Source organism: Myodes glareolus, chromosome 6, assembly GCF_982192425.1.
Source record: "Myodes glareolus chromosome 6, mMyoGla1.1, whole genome shotgun sequence".
NCBI lineage: Eukaryota > Metazoa > Chordata > Mammalia > Rodentia > Cricetidae > Myodes > Myodes glareolus.
In genome coordinates, this window is record NC_142031.1 from 18014306 (window position 1) to 18028955 (window position 14650).

Sequence of the window (14650 nt, forward strand, 5' to 3'; positions counted from 1 at the left end):
TCTGGAGGGGCGGAGGGAGGGGGTTCCTGCTCAGCTCCTTCCTGGGCTCCAATAATAAGAAGGGGAATGGTGACTATAAAATCCGGATTTACTGAGTTTAGTGTGGAAGGTTTACATGCAGGCCAGCCTCCTGTGTTCTCTGATATGAGGAGAATCTTTTCTTCCCGCTCTGTCTCCCCCCTCCTGAATCCCTTGAGACCCTTATGACATCCACCACTTTTCATTTATGTGTTGATTTCTGGCTCCTAACGTGCCAGGTGTGCGATAGATGAGCAGAAACAAAGATGTCACATTGCCGTCAGCTGATGAAGGACTGAGGCGGTGCTGGGAGGACCGGAGTTGAGAGGAAGCCCATAGCGCACCACGCCCATCTGCCCTACCATACAGTTCGTGAACCGGGCAAGGGGCTGGAGATTTAAACACACAAAGACTCACAGCAACACGGATCATCCTTGAAACAGGAATGCCCCCTTTATTGTGTCCAGGGGCAGCTTATATAAGGATCCTTAACTGATAGCCACGCCCCAGCCAAATTAAACCCACCAGAAACCACTCCCCTGCCATCAGGAACTCCTAAGCGTCTTGTGCTCAAAGCAGTTGCAAGCATAACACATTGTTTACAAGAAATTCAGGATCTGGGAGGTTCACAGCTCCCAACAGAAGCCTGCTGCATCTTCAAGCTGAACTCAGCTCCAAGACTGGGAAGCGGGGGGGGGGGGGCAGAGGGGGGCTCTGTGCTCACTACTGGGGTGATCTTGGGGCACAAAGGTGGATGTTTTCAGAACTCACGGACACCCTACTGTCCACGTGAAGTTTTCACAGAGAGACTAAAGCTGTCCAGGTCTCATCTGGACCAGTAGTCTTGAGTGTCTGTACTGCTGTGAGATCTAATTGAAGCATGTCCTTGGGACCTGGAGGAAGGGGAATATAGGGTCTGGGATGGTGTGAGCAGAGGTAGGAAATGGGCTGAGGGAATCCCTGGTGAGCCCAGATGAGGGGAGCTGGTTGGGAGAGGCAGCACAACACAGAGGGAGGGGATGGGCGTGGGAGCCCCCACCCTCTTAGTAAGATGACGACCTTGGACAAGCCTTTCCTAGAGTGACAGAACAGTCATTAACATAAAGTACCTGAGTGCAGAGGCTTCTGGATAGTTGCTGCTGTCTGTGACAGGCTCAAGGGGAACGAGCGAGGGCCAAGAAGGACTAGAGAGGAGCAGAGCCCTGTGTATCCCAGGGGAGGCCGAGAACAAGGGCCTCTAGACTGCACTGCAGTGAGCCCAGAGCCTCCCTGGGACAAACGGGCTTCTGGAATCAGCTGCAGCACAGCCGAAGGATCACACCAGAGTCAAGGCACCGGACCAAGTCTGGTGAACGTGGCCAAGCTCCCAGCTGCCCTCCTGCATCTTCAGTCTACCGTTTGTTGTCTCTCTCTCTCAGCCTATGATCATGAATATCTTTGGGTGAAAAAAAGAAAGCCGCCTAATGAAATGACACAAGCCTTAGAATCCCTGCTTTCCCCAGGAAGAAACAGGTGATTGTAAGTTCAAAGCCTGCCTGAGCCACAGAGCAAGTCAAGTCACGCTTGACTGCTTGGCAAGACCCTTCCCTCAAAATAAAAAATAAAAAATTCTGGGCAAGGTAGCACACTCCATAACCCCATTCAGGAGCATCTCTGAGTTCGAGGCCAGCTAGCTACATTGTGAGACCGTGTCTCAAAACACAAAGAGAAAATCGGGGGAGGGGAGAATGAAGTATTGTGGGGGGGTATCATCACCACCATGACTTGGGTGAGCCTAGAACTCAAGGATTCCCTAAGAAGAGGCATCCAGCATGTGCAGACACCATGCCTCCCTTTTCTCTTCTCGCCCCCTTGCTAAGTGCTGTCAGAACACAGGTCCCACATCACCTATTGCATGTGTGACAGCAGAACTGATCATGGACAGTGGAGTCACTGTATGCTTAGGCGTTGCTTGCCACTGGGAATGGGACTCAGCCCAGGCACACTGTGTTGAGCAAGTACCCCATGCCCTGCGGGAGCTGTTTCCCACGGGTGGTGTGTACTGTAATTCCATCCGATCCTCCCTGCCTATAGCACATCTGCAGTTTGGCAGGACAGAGAGCGGCCCTGGCCTGGGGCGAGTGTTGCTGGAGTCCCACAGAGGGAGGTGAGGCTTGCCCAGCTTTCCTCTCCAGCTGCGACACAACGGAAACCCCTGGCAGCAGAAGTTAGATTTTGCCGCAGTTCTTATGCGGCTCCATCCCTGTTGGATTCTGAGCCTCGAGGAAGGGACCAAACCTGACAAACTGTTTCGCTGGAAATGTGGGGAGCTTAGGAACAAAGGGGACCCAGTACTCTGCTTGTTCTCCCCCGCCCTCCCCGCGCTCCTTCACATCTCTGGCAAGGATGCTCCCATAGATACCTGTGGGAGAGTCTGCGGGAACATCCTCCTTTCTTTGTCCTCTGAGATGAGATTAGCAGAAGGCTGAGCAAGCTAGCCTGAGCTCCCCAGCTGCTCTGATCAAACAGCACGCCTTGCCGCTCTTCTTGCACCGGGTTCCCCCAGCGCAGGCCAGGGACAGCTGATCAAACACATCTGGACAAGGTCAGTCCAGGGACCGGCAGGCCTTTCCAGGAGAGATTTTGTAGTCCTGCCATCAGGAGGGTCTGATAAAAATGGACAGCCTGGGAAGGGGCCCTGGGGACTGGCACGGGGCCCAGCAGCTTTTCACCCTGTGCAAGATGGAAGTGCCTGATCCAGGCAGGGTCAGGACAGAAGCCAGCTCTCAAGGCCAGCACTGGGACTGCCTCAGAGGCCAGGGCCTGCAGCTGGGGAACAAGGTGGCTTTGTACATGTTCCTGTGGCATGTAGGGGAGAAAGTCGTAAAACGACACACAGGTGAGCTTGGGCTTGTGAGACTATTAGATTGTCACGGGTGACTTCAGGCCTCCTTCAGCGATTGTGACCCCTTCAAGGGCAAATATGGTGTTAACCTTGCTCAAGTACACACACGTGAGCATCTAGGCAGTCAGTCTGGCCTGCCCACCAGGTATCTGACTGCACAGATCTGTTAGACCAGGGATCCTGAAAGTGACTGATTCCCACACCACAGGCACTGGACACTTGGGATGAGGCTGAGATGCATGGCTTCTGTGCCCGGGGAACTTCCATCTAGTTAGCAGTAGTGGTGGCTTGCTGTGGGCCTGTTGGCCAGTGACCTGTCCCTGTTTTGGATCCCTTGTAGCTTCCCCAGTATTCACTTGACATCTCCTGGCTCAGTCAAGGCTCCCCTGGAATACAGCACAGTCACAGACCCTTGTAGAACTCCATGTGGGTGTCTGAGCTCAGCACAGTGAGGAGCTGGGATCAGGCCTTGCCCTTCTCTGCAGAGGGGAAGGTGGAGGGATTCTGAAGGTCCATATTGTAAAGAACACTCATGGGAACCCATGTGAAACAGCGGGGGCAGGGGGATACTGGGAAGTGAGGCACGATGCAACATTTGGCCTGCTCATCCACAATGGAGGGTGCCCTTGTTAGGCTGAACCTTTGCCATACTCTCTTCCTGAGCTCTACCTGCCACAGTCTTCTGATGGGGACAAAAATAGGGACAATGTATAGATAAGATGGCCTGTCTGGCCCACGTAAGAGGTGGGGGCTGGAGGAGCGCTGGCCCACGACCCTCCCCAGTAGTCTCTGCTATCCTTTTCTATACACTTCACAAGTTTTCAGAGTGCCAACCATGTGCCTCCACCTTCCCCTCTACAAAGAAGGGCTGCAGAGAGTGAAACCTCAGCCTCATTCTCAAGCTTCCTCTGCTAACTGAGTGTGGCTTCCCTGATTCCAGACTCGGGCTGTTCCCCCTCATCCTGCTGTCCCTCTGTTCTGGTTCCCCACATTTCAGGACACTTCTGGTCGTTTGCTTGTTGATTCTTGCATCAGTACCCTTGAGGTTGGAAGGACATGGCGTTGTTTTGCCCATGAAGGAGTTGAGGTTTTGGGAAAGCAAATCACTGGGTCACTTGAGAAGCCAGTAGCAGACCCACAGTCAGGACAGCTGGGCCTGGCATTGAGTCTGCTTCCCAAAGAAACGTGATGGCATGCATCCCAGCAGGGTACAGTGACGGGGACACCATTTGTTCACTTCCACCATGAGCATCCCCAGCGCAGGCAGCACATCTGTGTTCAGGTCCCCGGATCAGCAGGGTCCCATGGGACTCAGTGACAATGGGAACAGTCTACCGTGTCATTCAATATGGAAATCACTAGGCCCACATGACTGATAGTATTTGAAATGTGGTGCTGCTGAGGGACCCGATACTAATTTCCATCTGAGCATCAGATGCAGCTAGTGACTGTCACCAAACAGCAGAACTAGATGGAGGACCGCTGATGGGAGGTGGCTGAGCCCACCTCCCAGCCCAGCTCTGCCATCTGGTCCCAACGCCTGTGGCATTCCCACTGGTGACCAGGTCAGGAAGGGAAAGCACCTGATGTGGGTGGTACTGGCTGAATGGATGACATCAGCTCGGCTGCAAGCATCAGAAGACTATCAGCACTAAGGCTGTCTCCTGCCCTGAGGTCCCGCAGGAAACACATCCCAGTTCTGCCTTCACCATCTTCATCCAGAGGGACCAAATGGATACTCGACACTGGAAAAGGACCTTAAGGAGCTTGGTATCACTCAGCTTTCAGGGTCATGCTGGTGCCAACGAAGAGTACCATATTCTCCGTCCTTTTTATCCCCAGTGGTAGACCAGGGCAGAAGAGAAATGAGAAGGGGGCCAAGGAGGCAGTCAGGAAGCGCTCCCTCCCACGCCTTGAGAGGATCTGCACCTGAACTCTGCACCACTCGTGAGATGCGCTCCGTCTGTGCCAACACTTGTTTGTCTAGTAATGCCACTTGCAGTGTGAGGAAGGAGTGAGGTCTCATGCCCGTGGCCAGTGTGCCGTGAAGGCCTTTCTAGGTTTTGCGCCCCAGCAGCCTCACGGTCCCACTCTCAGGGGAGATGAAGGAGAAGCTCTGTCCTCAGGTAGACGTGGAGGGATTGCGTCCTTTTTAGACCACACTTCTGAGAACAGTTCCAAAGGGGCCTCCCCGCAGCAGATGGGGCCTTGTGACCACTTAGCTGGCCTGGAAGAAGGAAGTTTTCCGAAGTGGGAAGAGCCCTGTCCAGCACAGCAGGGCATGAGGACAGTGGCTCTTCCCGCCTGCTGCAAGAAGAAGCCATGCTTCCCTGGGCTCTGATGCCCGTAGGTAATGGGAGACTTGCTAGGAGATTCCTGTTGACCTACAGCGTTGGCCTCGGCGCCAGCTGTGAGAGGCAGGGCCTGAGCACTGAGAAGTGTCCAGTGCATCCAGATGCTGAGGCTTCTAGAACACAGCTGCCTGGCTAGGTGACCCCAGAGCATTTCCTTCCACTCAGGAAGCCTGAGAAGAGAGCCGCCCCCTCCACATTCTCACAAGTCATTCTTGGGGTTCAAGCCTAGGGGCAAAGGACGTCTCTGCACTGCAGATGTGAGGGTATGCCCCAGACATGTGCACACTCCCAGGGTCACTGACCCAGCTGTGGCCATCCATACCCACTGCTAGCCTTTCCACCCAGCTTCTCCCTGCCCTGCGCCACCCATCCAAAGGCCTCCACTCCAGACAGCTACCACTCACTACTGCTCCCTGGGTTCCACCAACAACATGCAAACACAATATCGAGCTCGTGGTCATTTATGTTCCTGGTTGAGTTTGTGTGTGTGTGTGTGTGTTTTGTTGTTGTTGTTGTTGTTGCTTTTTTTTGGTGGTAAAATACATGTAGCATAAAAATCCACCAGCTCATCTCATTTTAAATGCAAAGTTGAGCCGTTTTAGGCACATTCTCACCATGACCCTCACTACCAGGGTGTTTCCAACCTTCCGCATTACAGCCTTGTCCCCATGAGATATTTTCATCACCCTACGAGAAGCTGTCTATCCGTCAGTCAGCCCTCCCCTAGTGCCGCGGCTCCACCCTCTCACTGTCTATGACTGCCACTCAGCAAGCTCTCAGAAGAAGATTAGTGCAGTGTTTCTGTTGTCTCGATGCTCGGTAGGGCCTGTGACAAGTGGTTAAGAGCGCATGAGGCCCTGGGTTCTATCTTGAGACGGTAGCTCTGTATCTGCGAGGTCCCTAGCACTGAAGCAGCATTAGAGCAGAAGAAAGAAAATGGTGTCCCTTTGGCCCTGCACCCCACATACCCATCACACATCTCCAGTTAGCCCGCGAGGGTTCACTGAGCTCTTACTGTGGCCTGATAGTGGTAGTGGGCTCCAGGATAGCCACAGTGAAAAGATGAGGCTGCAGCCATGCTGTGGGGCTCACATTTTAACAGAACAGGTAGACGAGGACTGAGGAGGGTGCTTGGTGGTGGTTAAGCACCTGGGAGAAGAATTGAAATTGGGAAGGACGTGTAGGAAGGTGTCAGGCAGTGTATCCCATTTTAGATGGTGTGTTAGTCTGTTTTCTGTTGCTAAAACAGAATGCCTGAAGCCAGGCAATCTTGGCGCACGCCTTTAATCCCAGCTCTTGAGAGGCAGAGAGAGGTGGATCTCTGAGTTTGAGGCCAGCCTGGTCTACAGAACTAGTTCCAGGACAGGTTCCAAAAGCTACAGATAAACCTTGTCTCAAAAAACAAAACAAGAATGCTTGGGCCTGGATACTTTATACAGAAATGAGATTTATAACCCTGGCATAGTGTAATCCCAGCACTAAGGAGGCAAAGGCAGGAGAATCATAAATTCAAGGCTGGCCTGGATTATACAGCAAGTCCCATGTAGCCAGGGCGTCACAGTGAGACACTGTCTCATTAATATCAAAATAAAAATGAAAAACAGAAAATGAGAATTTTCTTTTTTGAGACAAGGTCTCTACATAGCCATGACTGTCCTAGACCTCACTGTAGATCAGGCTGACCTGGAACTCACAGAGCTCGGCCTGCCTCTGCCTCCTAAGTGCTAGGATTAAAGGTGTGCAAAGCAACGTCAAACTGAAATTTATTTAATATACACCTCTGGAAGCAGAAAGTTGGTGGCATATCTGTGTGTCCTCTGGTGAGTGAGGCCCCCAAGGCTGCATCACTTACGTGGCAGACAAAGGGAAAGCAAGCTAGCCACGTGCAAAAAGAGCCAAGCAGGTGCTGTGACCTTGACACCTAACCACTGCTCACTTGGGAACTGATTCATTCTGAGACCAGAGTTAATGCCTTCCCAGGGCAGCATCCCACCACCTAATTCCCTTCCTCCAGACCGTCCCACTGGGGCCCAAGCTCCATTCAAACTGCCCTCGCCATGGCAGTCAGTATAAGACGAGCCTCGTTAGCCAAAGGATTTGAATGAAGGCCTGGTAGCCTTCGCGGAGGAACTGCACAAATATCTTAGACCGTTTCTGGCGGAGGCAGCAGCTGGTTGGTGCAAGGGCCCTGAAGCAGGAGCGTTCCTGTGGAATATCGAAGTGGCCACTGTGGCTAGGGCAGAGTAGGTGAACTGGAGACTGGTTGGGGATAAAGCTAGATGAATAACGAGGACTCCAGTTACACGGGAGCATGGGGGGGTGGTATCACAGGTATGGCCAGAGGAGGGTTTTGAGCAGAAGCATTGTGCTGCAGTGTAGAGAATAAACTTAAGGAAAAGGGTGGGTGCTGGGGAATTAGTTAAGGGGCTCTTCAATTTCATCACAGCGGTGCTTTCTACAAATGGAATAAGACTGTAGCAACAACACAGTTCTGAGACTCTTAAGGAGAGGGAGGAAAATGACGGGTGGCTGAAGAAAGCTAGCAGATTTGCTGGTGGGTGGGACATGAGGTCTCAGAGGAAGGAGAGTTCAGGATGGCTCCCCAGGGTTTGAGGGCTATGGGGGAACCCGAAGAAAGGCATGTTTGGGGGAGAGAGAAGAAATATGCTGGGTGCTTGCAGCCTGGGAAACCTGTTTGCTATTACAGAACACGCTGGCCAGTGGTCCTCTGCTGTCTCCTGTCTGGCACCTGCATCACAGAAACCCCTTGGAGACTCTAGCCATAGCTCTGATGTGGGGAAAGAGAGGGGTCACTTTGCCCTCCCATCTATCTGTCCATCTGTCTGTCCATCCATCATCCATCTGCTCTCCTGATATGACCTGCGTATCTAACCTGAGTCAGATCCAGCCAATGGATTCAGCAGGGAGCAAGCACTCTGCTGACTTCCCCCCTCCAGGGGCTCTCACTTCAGTTACAGACTCCCCAACATCCCCTTCCAACTTCGCCCCTCCGCAGGTCTCTGATAGCCAGGTTCCTCCATCAGTAAAATGTGGATCAGACTGCCTCCCAGTGCCCCAGGAACTCAGTCCTCCATAGCTTCACTAGATCAGTAATCACTAATCTTCCAAGATCGGAGGGCCCTGTGTCAGCACCTTGTGCCCTCCTAGAATGCAGAGCTGACCAGCAAAATGTGCCCTAGCATCAATTCTGCCTTCCGCAAGTTCCTCGGAGAAGTGATTAGCTTGGCAAGGCAATCACGCCAGCCCAGCATGTGTGCTCAGGATCAGGGCAGCTTGGGTTGGGTGTGCATCCTCAAGGGGGCGGTAATGAGCTACTGGGCTGGAAAATCTTGCTCCCTGTTCCAAAGTGGATATGCACAAAGCACACAAGCTGCATACACAGACATACAGTCCATCAATAGTATGAAACTTAAATTAGGAAAAACTCTTAAAGGGATCGTTGGGGAATAACACCGAAAATAAGATGGGGCAGCCCAGGTTAAGACTGGGAATGCAGTGGCCAATCCTGGTGCTGGGAATAAGGGTGACCAAGCTCAGGGACACTGCCCTTGAGGCCACAATCTAGTGAGTGGTATGCAAGATCAGGCAACGTGACACCCTGTAGTCAGAGCCACTGGGGCAGAGGCCAGGAGGGGACAGGCTCAGCTTCAAGGTTCCGTGAACCGAGTTGGCACTGCAGGCCAGCACACAGATGCTTATGTAGGATGATCCCTTTGGACAGGTAGAATCAGGAGGCTCAGCTCGGGGTAATTCCCTGCTTGCTGTTCTCAACCAGGGCTCCGTTTCTCAGCAGCAGATACTGTTCTTATAGCTACCTGATTTAACTTTAACGTAAGAATTCCAGTACTGGTATGGGGATGGGTACCTAGTGTCCCCAGACGGGTCACTTCCCTCTCCGATTGGGCTTGGCCATCTCTGAAGCGAGAGGTAAACACAGCCCCCGCCACCACCTGCTTCACCCAGCTGTTGATTGGAGGAACCCATGGAAACCAAAGATCACAGCCTAGGGATAAATGAGTTCACTCATGTGAGGGAGAGAGTCTGTGCTGTTCTGTAGGTGAGGAAGCAGGCACAGAGAAGTTAATCACTTGTCAAAAGTCTCCCAGGTAGGACTGAACCAGGATTTTAGCCCAGTGACCAAAAGCAGGCACAGAGCAAGTAAGATTACGGGGGTGTATGTGGTGCTGGGGTGATAAGTGATGGGGGGCAGGCACCAACAGATTCCGAGTTTGACTGTCCTGTGGGTGGCCTGGGCTGTCTGCCTAGGAGCCACCATCTTGCTCTCCTGGAGCTATTAAAAAGCATGGCACGCACTAAGGAGTTGGACTGGGGCAGCTGGAGGCCCTGGAGACCCGCAGCAGGGAAGGGGGAGCTCAGGGGGCCCGGAGCTGTCTTCACAGGCCTTTCAGATGTCAGATCCAACACTGGACACAGATCTGACCAGACCGAGGCCTGATACGGACCCCTGTGGTGCCCAAGATGAGGTCCTGGCAGCTTAACTGGCCAGTCAGGCTCCCCCGAGAGCTGACCTCTCCCAGCTCCCCCAGCCCCATCACTCTCTCCTCGCTTCATCCTTCACTCGGGTTAATTTCACCCCCATTTCTGCTGCCCCAGTTCTGTTCTGCCGTGGGAGCCTTCAGGGCTTCCCGTGTGGAAGCGTGATCCCCTCAGCTTTTCCAAGGGTAGGGGTCTCTTTTGTGCAACATCTGGTCCTGAAACCTGGGCTCTGCAGCTTTTGGGTGTGCCCACCTCTCCAGCTACCAGTCACCACCCCCACAGTATATCCACCACCATCCTCATGCAACACTGAAGCAACCAAACTGGGAAATGACTTGCCTAAGGGCATAATCGGAGGTGGTGCTGGATAAAGCCCCGGAAATCAGGCATCAGAGCCTCAGCTCCGCTAGCACAGCCGTGATGGACCCCTAGGCTACAGACCCGAACTCTGACACAACTCTGCTGCTGTCACCTTCAAGGACAGCATGCCTTCCGCCCCCACAGGGCAGCTCATATTCTTCCTTCGACATGCCTTTTGTTTCTCTCAGAACCGAGCCTTGACATTTTAGGTTTATTCCCACCATGGGGACAGCCACCCCAGGGTAGGGACGCGGCCAGCTGTGCTCACTGCTGGCTCCCCACAGCTGGACTGGTGCAGGTGCCCAGGAAATGCTTGCCAAGTGAATTCCCTTCACCACGTGGCCAAACACATCTGTCACCCCCTTGATCCTCTCAGCCATCCTCTGAACAGGCAGCATATGGCTTCAGGTGAAGACACAGGGACCCACAGAGGCTGGCCCAGGGCTAGTAAGTGGCAGAGACCAGCGGCCAGGTCGACCTGATCTCCAGACTCACATTCAGACATCCAGCTGCAAAAGAGGGTCCTGTACCCACTAGCATGGTCCTTACCAAGGTCACTCAGCAGGTTCTGGCTCAAGACACCCTCTTGATTCTTTGCAGGGCCTTTAGCTGAATCCTCAGGGCCCAGGCACAGAGCCGGTAATACCTTCAGGACTTCATTCTTGTCTTTTATTCAGCCATGAACCGCAGACACCATAATCGGCTGCAGTTCAGCTTGACCGGTCCCCCCAGCCCCCTGCGGCTTTTGAAATGAGCGCACTCCTTCTGGGCTGTGGTGTCATGAATTCTCTGGCCCTGTCTTTGATGAGGCCTCCGGCTGGGGTCAGGATCTTCTGACAGCCTTGGCGGGAGCCTTTTCAAGCGCCTAATCCACCTGGCAGGTGTTTGAACTCTGGGAAATTATGCCTTCAAATCTTGTCCTAATGAAAACTCAGTCAACATTTGCCAGAGGTGGGAAGTGGGGGATGGGAGGAGGATGGGAGAGGATGGAAACAGACTACTGGCCTTGTCCTCTCTCTGTCCCCAAGACCCTTGCTCAGGTCAGTGTTCCAAACACTCCTTTCTGGCTCCTAAACCTGGGGAAAGTTCCTTCCTTCTGGCTTCGGTCTTCCTTCTCTCTGTCTCTCTGTCTCTCTGTCTTTCTCTGTCTCTGTCTCTCTCTCTCTCTGTGTATGTGTGTGTGTGTGTGTGTGTGTGTATGTGAGAGAGAGAGAGAGAGAGAGAGAGAGAGAGAGAGAGAGAGAGAGAGAAGCGGCTCCTCTATGTAAACGGCACAGTCAAGGGGGTCGGGGCATCAGATGAAGGTCAGGGCAGCTCAGCAGGACAGACAGACATGTCACCTCTGATCTTGGGAGCAGCCATGGACTAAGTAAGAGAGGCTAGGCAGCAGCACACAGGCATCCCCATGCCCTCTGAATGGGACCTGTCTTGGGTCCGCAGGGCACGGAGTAGCTGTTTAGCAAATGCATGCTGACTGTGTGGGCACCTCTGTGTCTCCTCCACTTATCCTCCGCATCTTCCTTCGTTTGGTATAGGTGTCCCTTGCCTTTCCCCATCCTTTCCTGTTCCCTGGGCCTCCCTCAGAGCTCTGTCTCCGTTGGCTTTCAAGTCTTCCCGCATCTCTGGATCTGTTCTCTGCTCCAGTCTAGCTTTCGGCCTGCCAGTCTCTGTCTGTCTTCCTTTCCTCTTTCTCTTTCTAGTTTTCCCTCTGGAGCTAATCACCCCTCCCAGGCACACTTTGGTGTCTCTTGGTCTCTGTTGCTACCCCCCAGATCCCTTAGTCTCACCCCGATTCTCTTTTCCAGTTGTCATCACCAAATCCCTCTCCCCCTCCCACCCCCTCCCCCGGCTCTTATGTCCCCTCCCAGTCACTTGTTTATCCCCCTAGCTTCAGTGGAGCTGGGCTTCTCACAGACTCTCTCTTTGGAAAGGCGGGCATGGCAGCAATGGAGAAGCCCCATGGATGACAGCCGAGCCCGCGCATCCCTCGGAGCTGTCACCAAGGAAATCACACACCAGCGCCTGAAATTCAAATTAGAGTTTCGCTGAAGCTGCTAAAACTCATCAAATACTATCTTTGAAGTCCCCTAGCAAGCTGGCCAGTGCTCTTAAATGAGTCCCGGTAGGAAACAATCGGGGAGCTTAGGCTCCGGGCAGCAGGCAGGGTCACCAGGAGAGTGAGGTCTCTCCTCCTGACCATAGCCGCTGGCCACATCCACGGAACAGGCTCAGGGAGTTAGCCACCAGCCTTGTCCAGGCACAGCCCCACTGCTGGGGTCTCCCACCTCTCCCACTGATGGGGGACGGGAAACAGCAAGGAGAGAGAAGGCGTCCTGGTCTTGCCCATTGAGACTTTGCCCAAGGCTGAGGTCTGAGTGGGCTGAAGTCTGGGGTCAGACGGGGCTTCTGGGTCATCTTTGTGCCTCCGTGGCTCTGTGACCCTGACCTCACCCCTCTAGGCATCTTCTGCATACAGCAGGGACTCCCGAAGTGTGGTGAGGATACATTCATTATGCCCTGACTCGCACCCAGCCCATGGCAGCTGCTCCATTAAGGATCATTAGCGGAATGGCAGCAGCAGCAAAGCCACGGTCATCAGTAACAATTAACCAATCCTAAGCACCAGACATTGTTTCCGGAGATGACTGTATTAACGGACGCTATGGCATGATCGCCATTTTACAAATGTGCTGAGAATGACTTCTGATTCTTATCCCAGCAGATGCCTGCCCTGCCCACAGCTTCAGAGCCTCCACCAGCGGCCCCAGGCCCAGGTCTGGCCTTCAGGTACTGCCGGCACTTCACTGTCCCCTGGAAATGTCTACCTGCCTCTTTAAGGTCACAGACCCTGCCGTCAGTCCCTCCTGACAGAGCGGCTTCCTACTTGGAGGTATCTGGAATGAATCTCTGCCAGACCGAACTGCCCTTCCGCCATTGCCTGGCCTTTGCCAGACGGATCTTTCTGCTGTGAAAAGCCCTCTGGGTTTTGGTCTTATTACCAACTACCATCAGGCCCAGATGGAGGGGTAGTTTTCTGCTTGTGAACTTCAGAATAAAAGTCCTTGACACTCTCTTCCTGTCATGTGTGTCACATGACCCCTGGAAAGGACAGAAGTCACTTGCCTGAAGTAGAAAGATGAGCTTCGAAGGCCTTCAGGAGCAAGAGAAAAGACCCAGTGTTTAGAAAAGGTGTCCAGGAGGGAATGAGGGACCTCTGACGGCACTAGACATGTCCCCACATCACATTGAGAAAGGCGGCATGGCCTGGCATGGCCGTGCCACCATGATCAGTCTGAGAAGATGGGATGTTCCAAAGGTTGGGGGAAACCTGGGGACACACCTGGTCAGGGTGGGGAGGTACAGGAGACTTTAGATTTGGGAGACAGGGCTATACGAGCCAAGGCTAGCCCTAAGCTTACCATCCTGCCTCCACCTCCTAAGTGATGGGATTACCGGAGTGTGGCACCATGCCCTCCTCAGGGAGTCTTTTGGAGACTTGAAGCTTGAGTGGATTGAAGTTGAATTCAATGAATGGAGGGAAGCAGGCGGGGGATGGGGAGGGACACGGACACACACCAGCTTAGACACAATGAATGGAGGGAAGCAGGAGTGTGTGTGTGGGAGAATACACCAGCTCAGAAGACAATAAATAGAGGGAAGCAGGGGGTGGGGGAGAGAACATACCAGTTCAGAGACAATGAATGGAGGGAAGCAGGGGGTGGGGGGGAGAACACACCAGTTCAGAGACAATGAATGGAGGGAAGCAGGGGGTGGGGGGGAGAACACACCAGTTCAGAGACAATGAATGGAGGGAAGCAGGGGGTGGGGGAGAGAACACACCAGTTCAGAGACAATGAATGGAGGGAAGCAGGGGGTGGGGGGGAGAACACACCAGTTCAGAGACAATGAATGGAGGGAAGCAGGGGGTGGGGGAGAGAACACACCAGTTCAGAGACAATGAATAGAGAGGGAAGCAGGGGATGGGGGGGAGAACACACCAGCTCAGAGACAATGAATGGAGGGAAGAGGGGAGAGAACACACCAGCTCAGAGACAATGAATAGAAGGAAGCAGGGGTGGGGTGGGGTGGAGGGAGAGAACACACCAGCTCAGAGACAATGAGTAGAGGGAAGTGGGCGGGGAGGGGGGGACACCAGCTTAGAGAAAGGCCACAGCAGACAGGGAAAGGGGAGTTAGGGTGGCCCTCACAGACACAGGAGTGGTGAGACGACATGCAGTCAGAGAGAAGTAAGAGCCAGAGTCCTGGGGAACAGTAGAGCTGACGGGGCACCTAAACCCTTCCTGTGAGTCCCTCCACATCCCCCCACCCCACCCCACCGGCAGCATTACCCTGGTACCTCCACGGGCCTCATGTCTAGTGCTGGCTGAACAGAAATGACAGCCTGAGGTGACCCAACAAGGATGTCGGGTGCTGAGCCCACCACCAAGGCTGCAGCAACCAACACCAACACCCAGTACTCCGTTTCAGACAAACCCACAGAAAGCCCTAAGGCAAG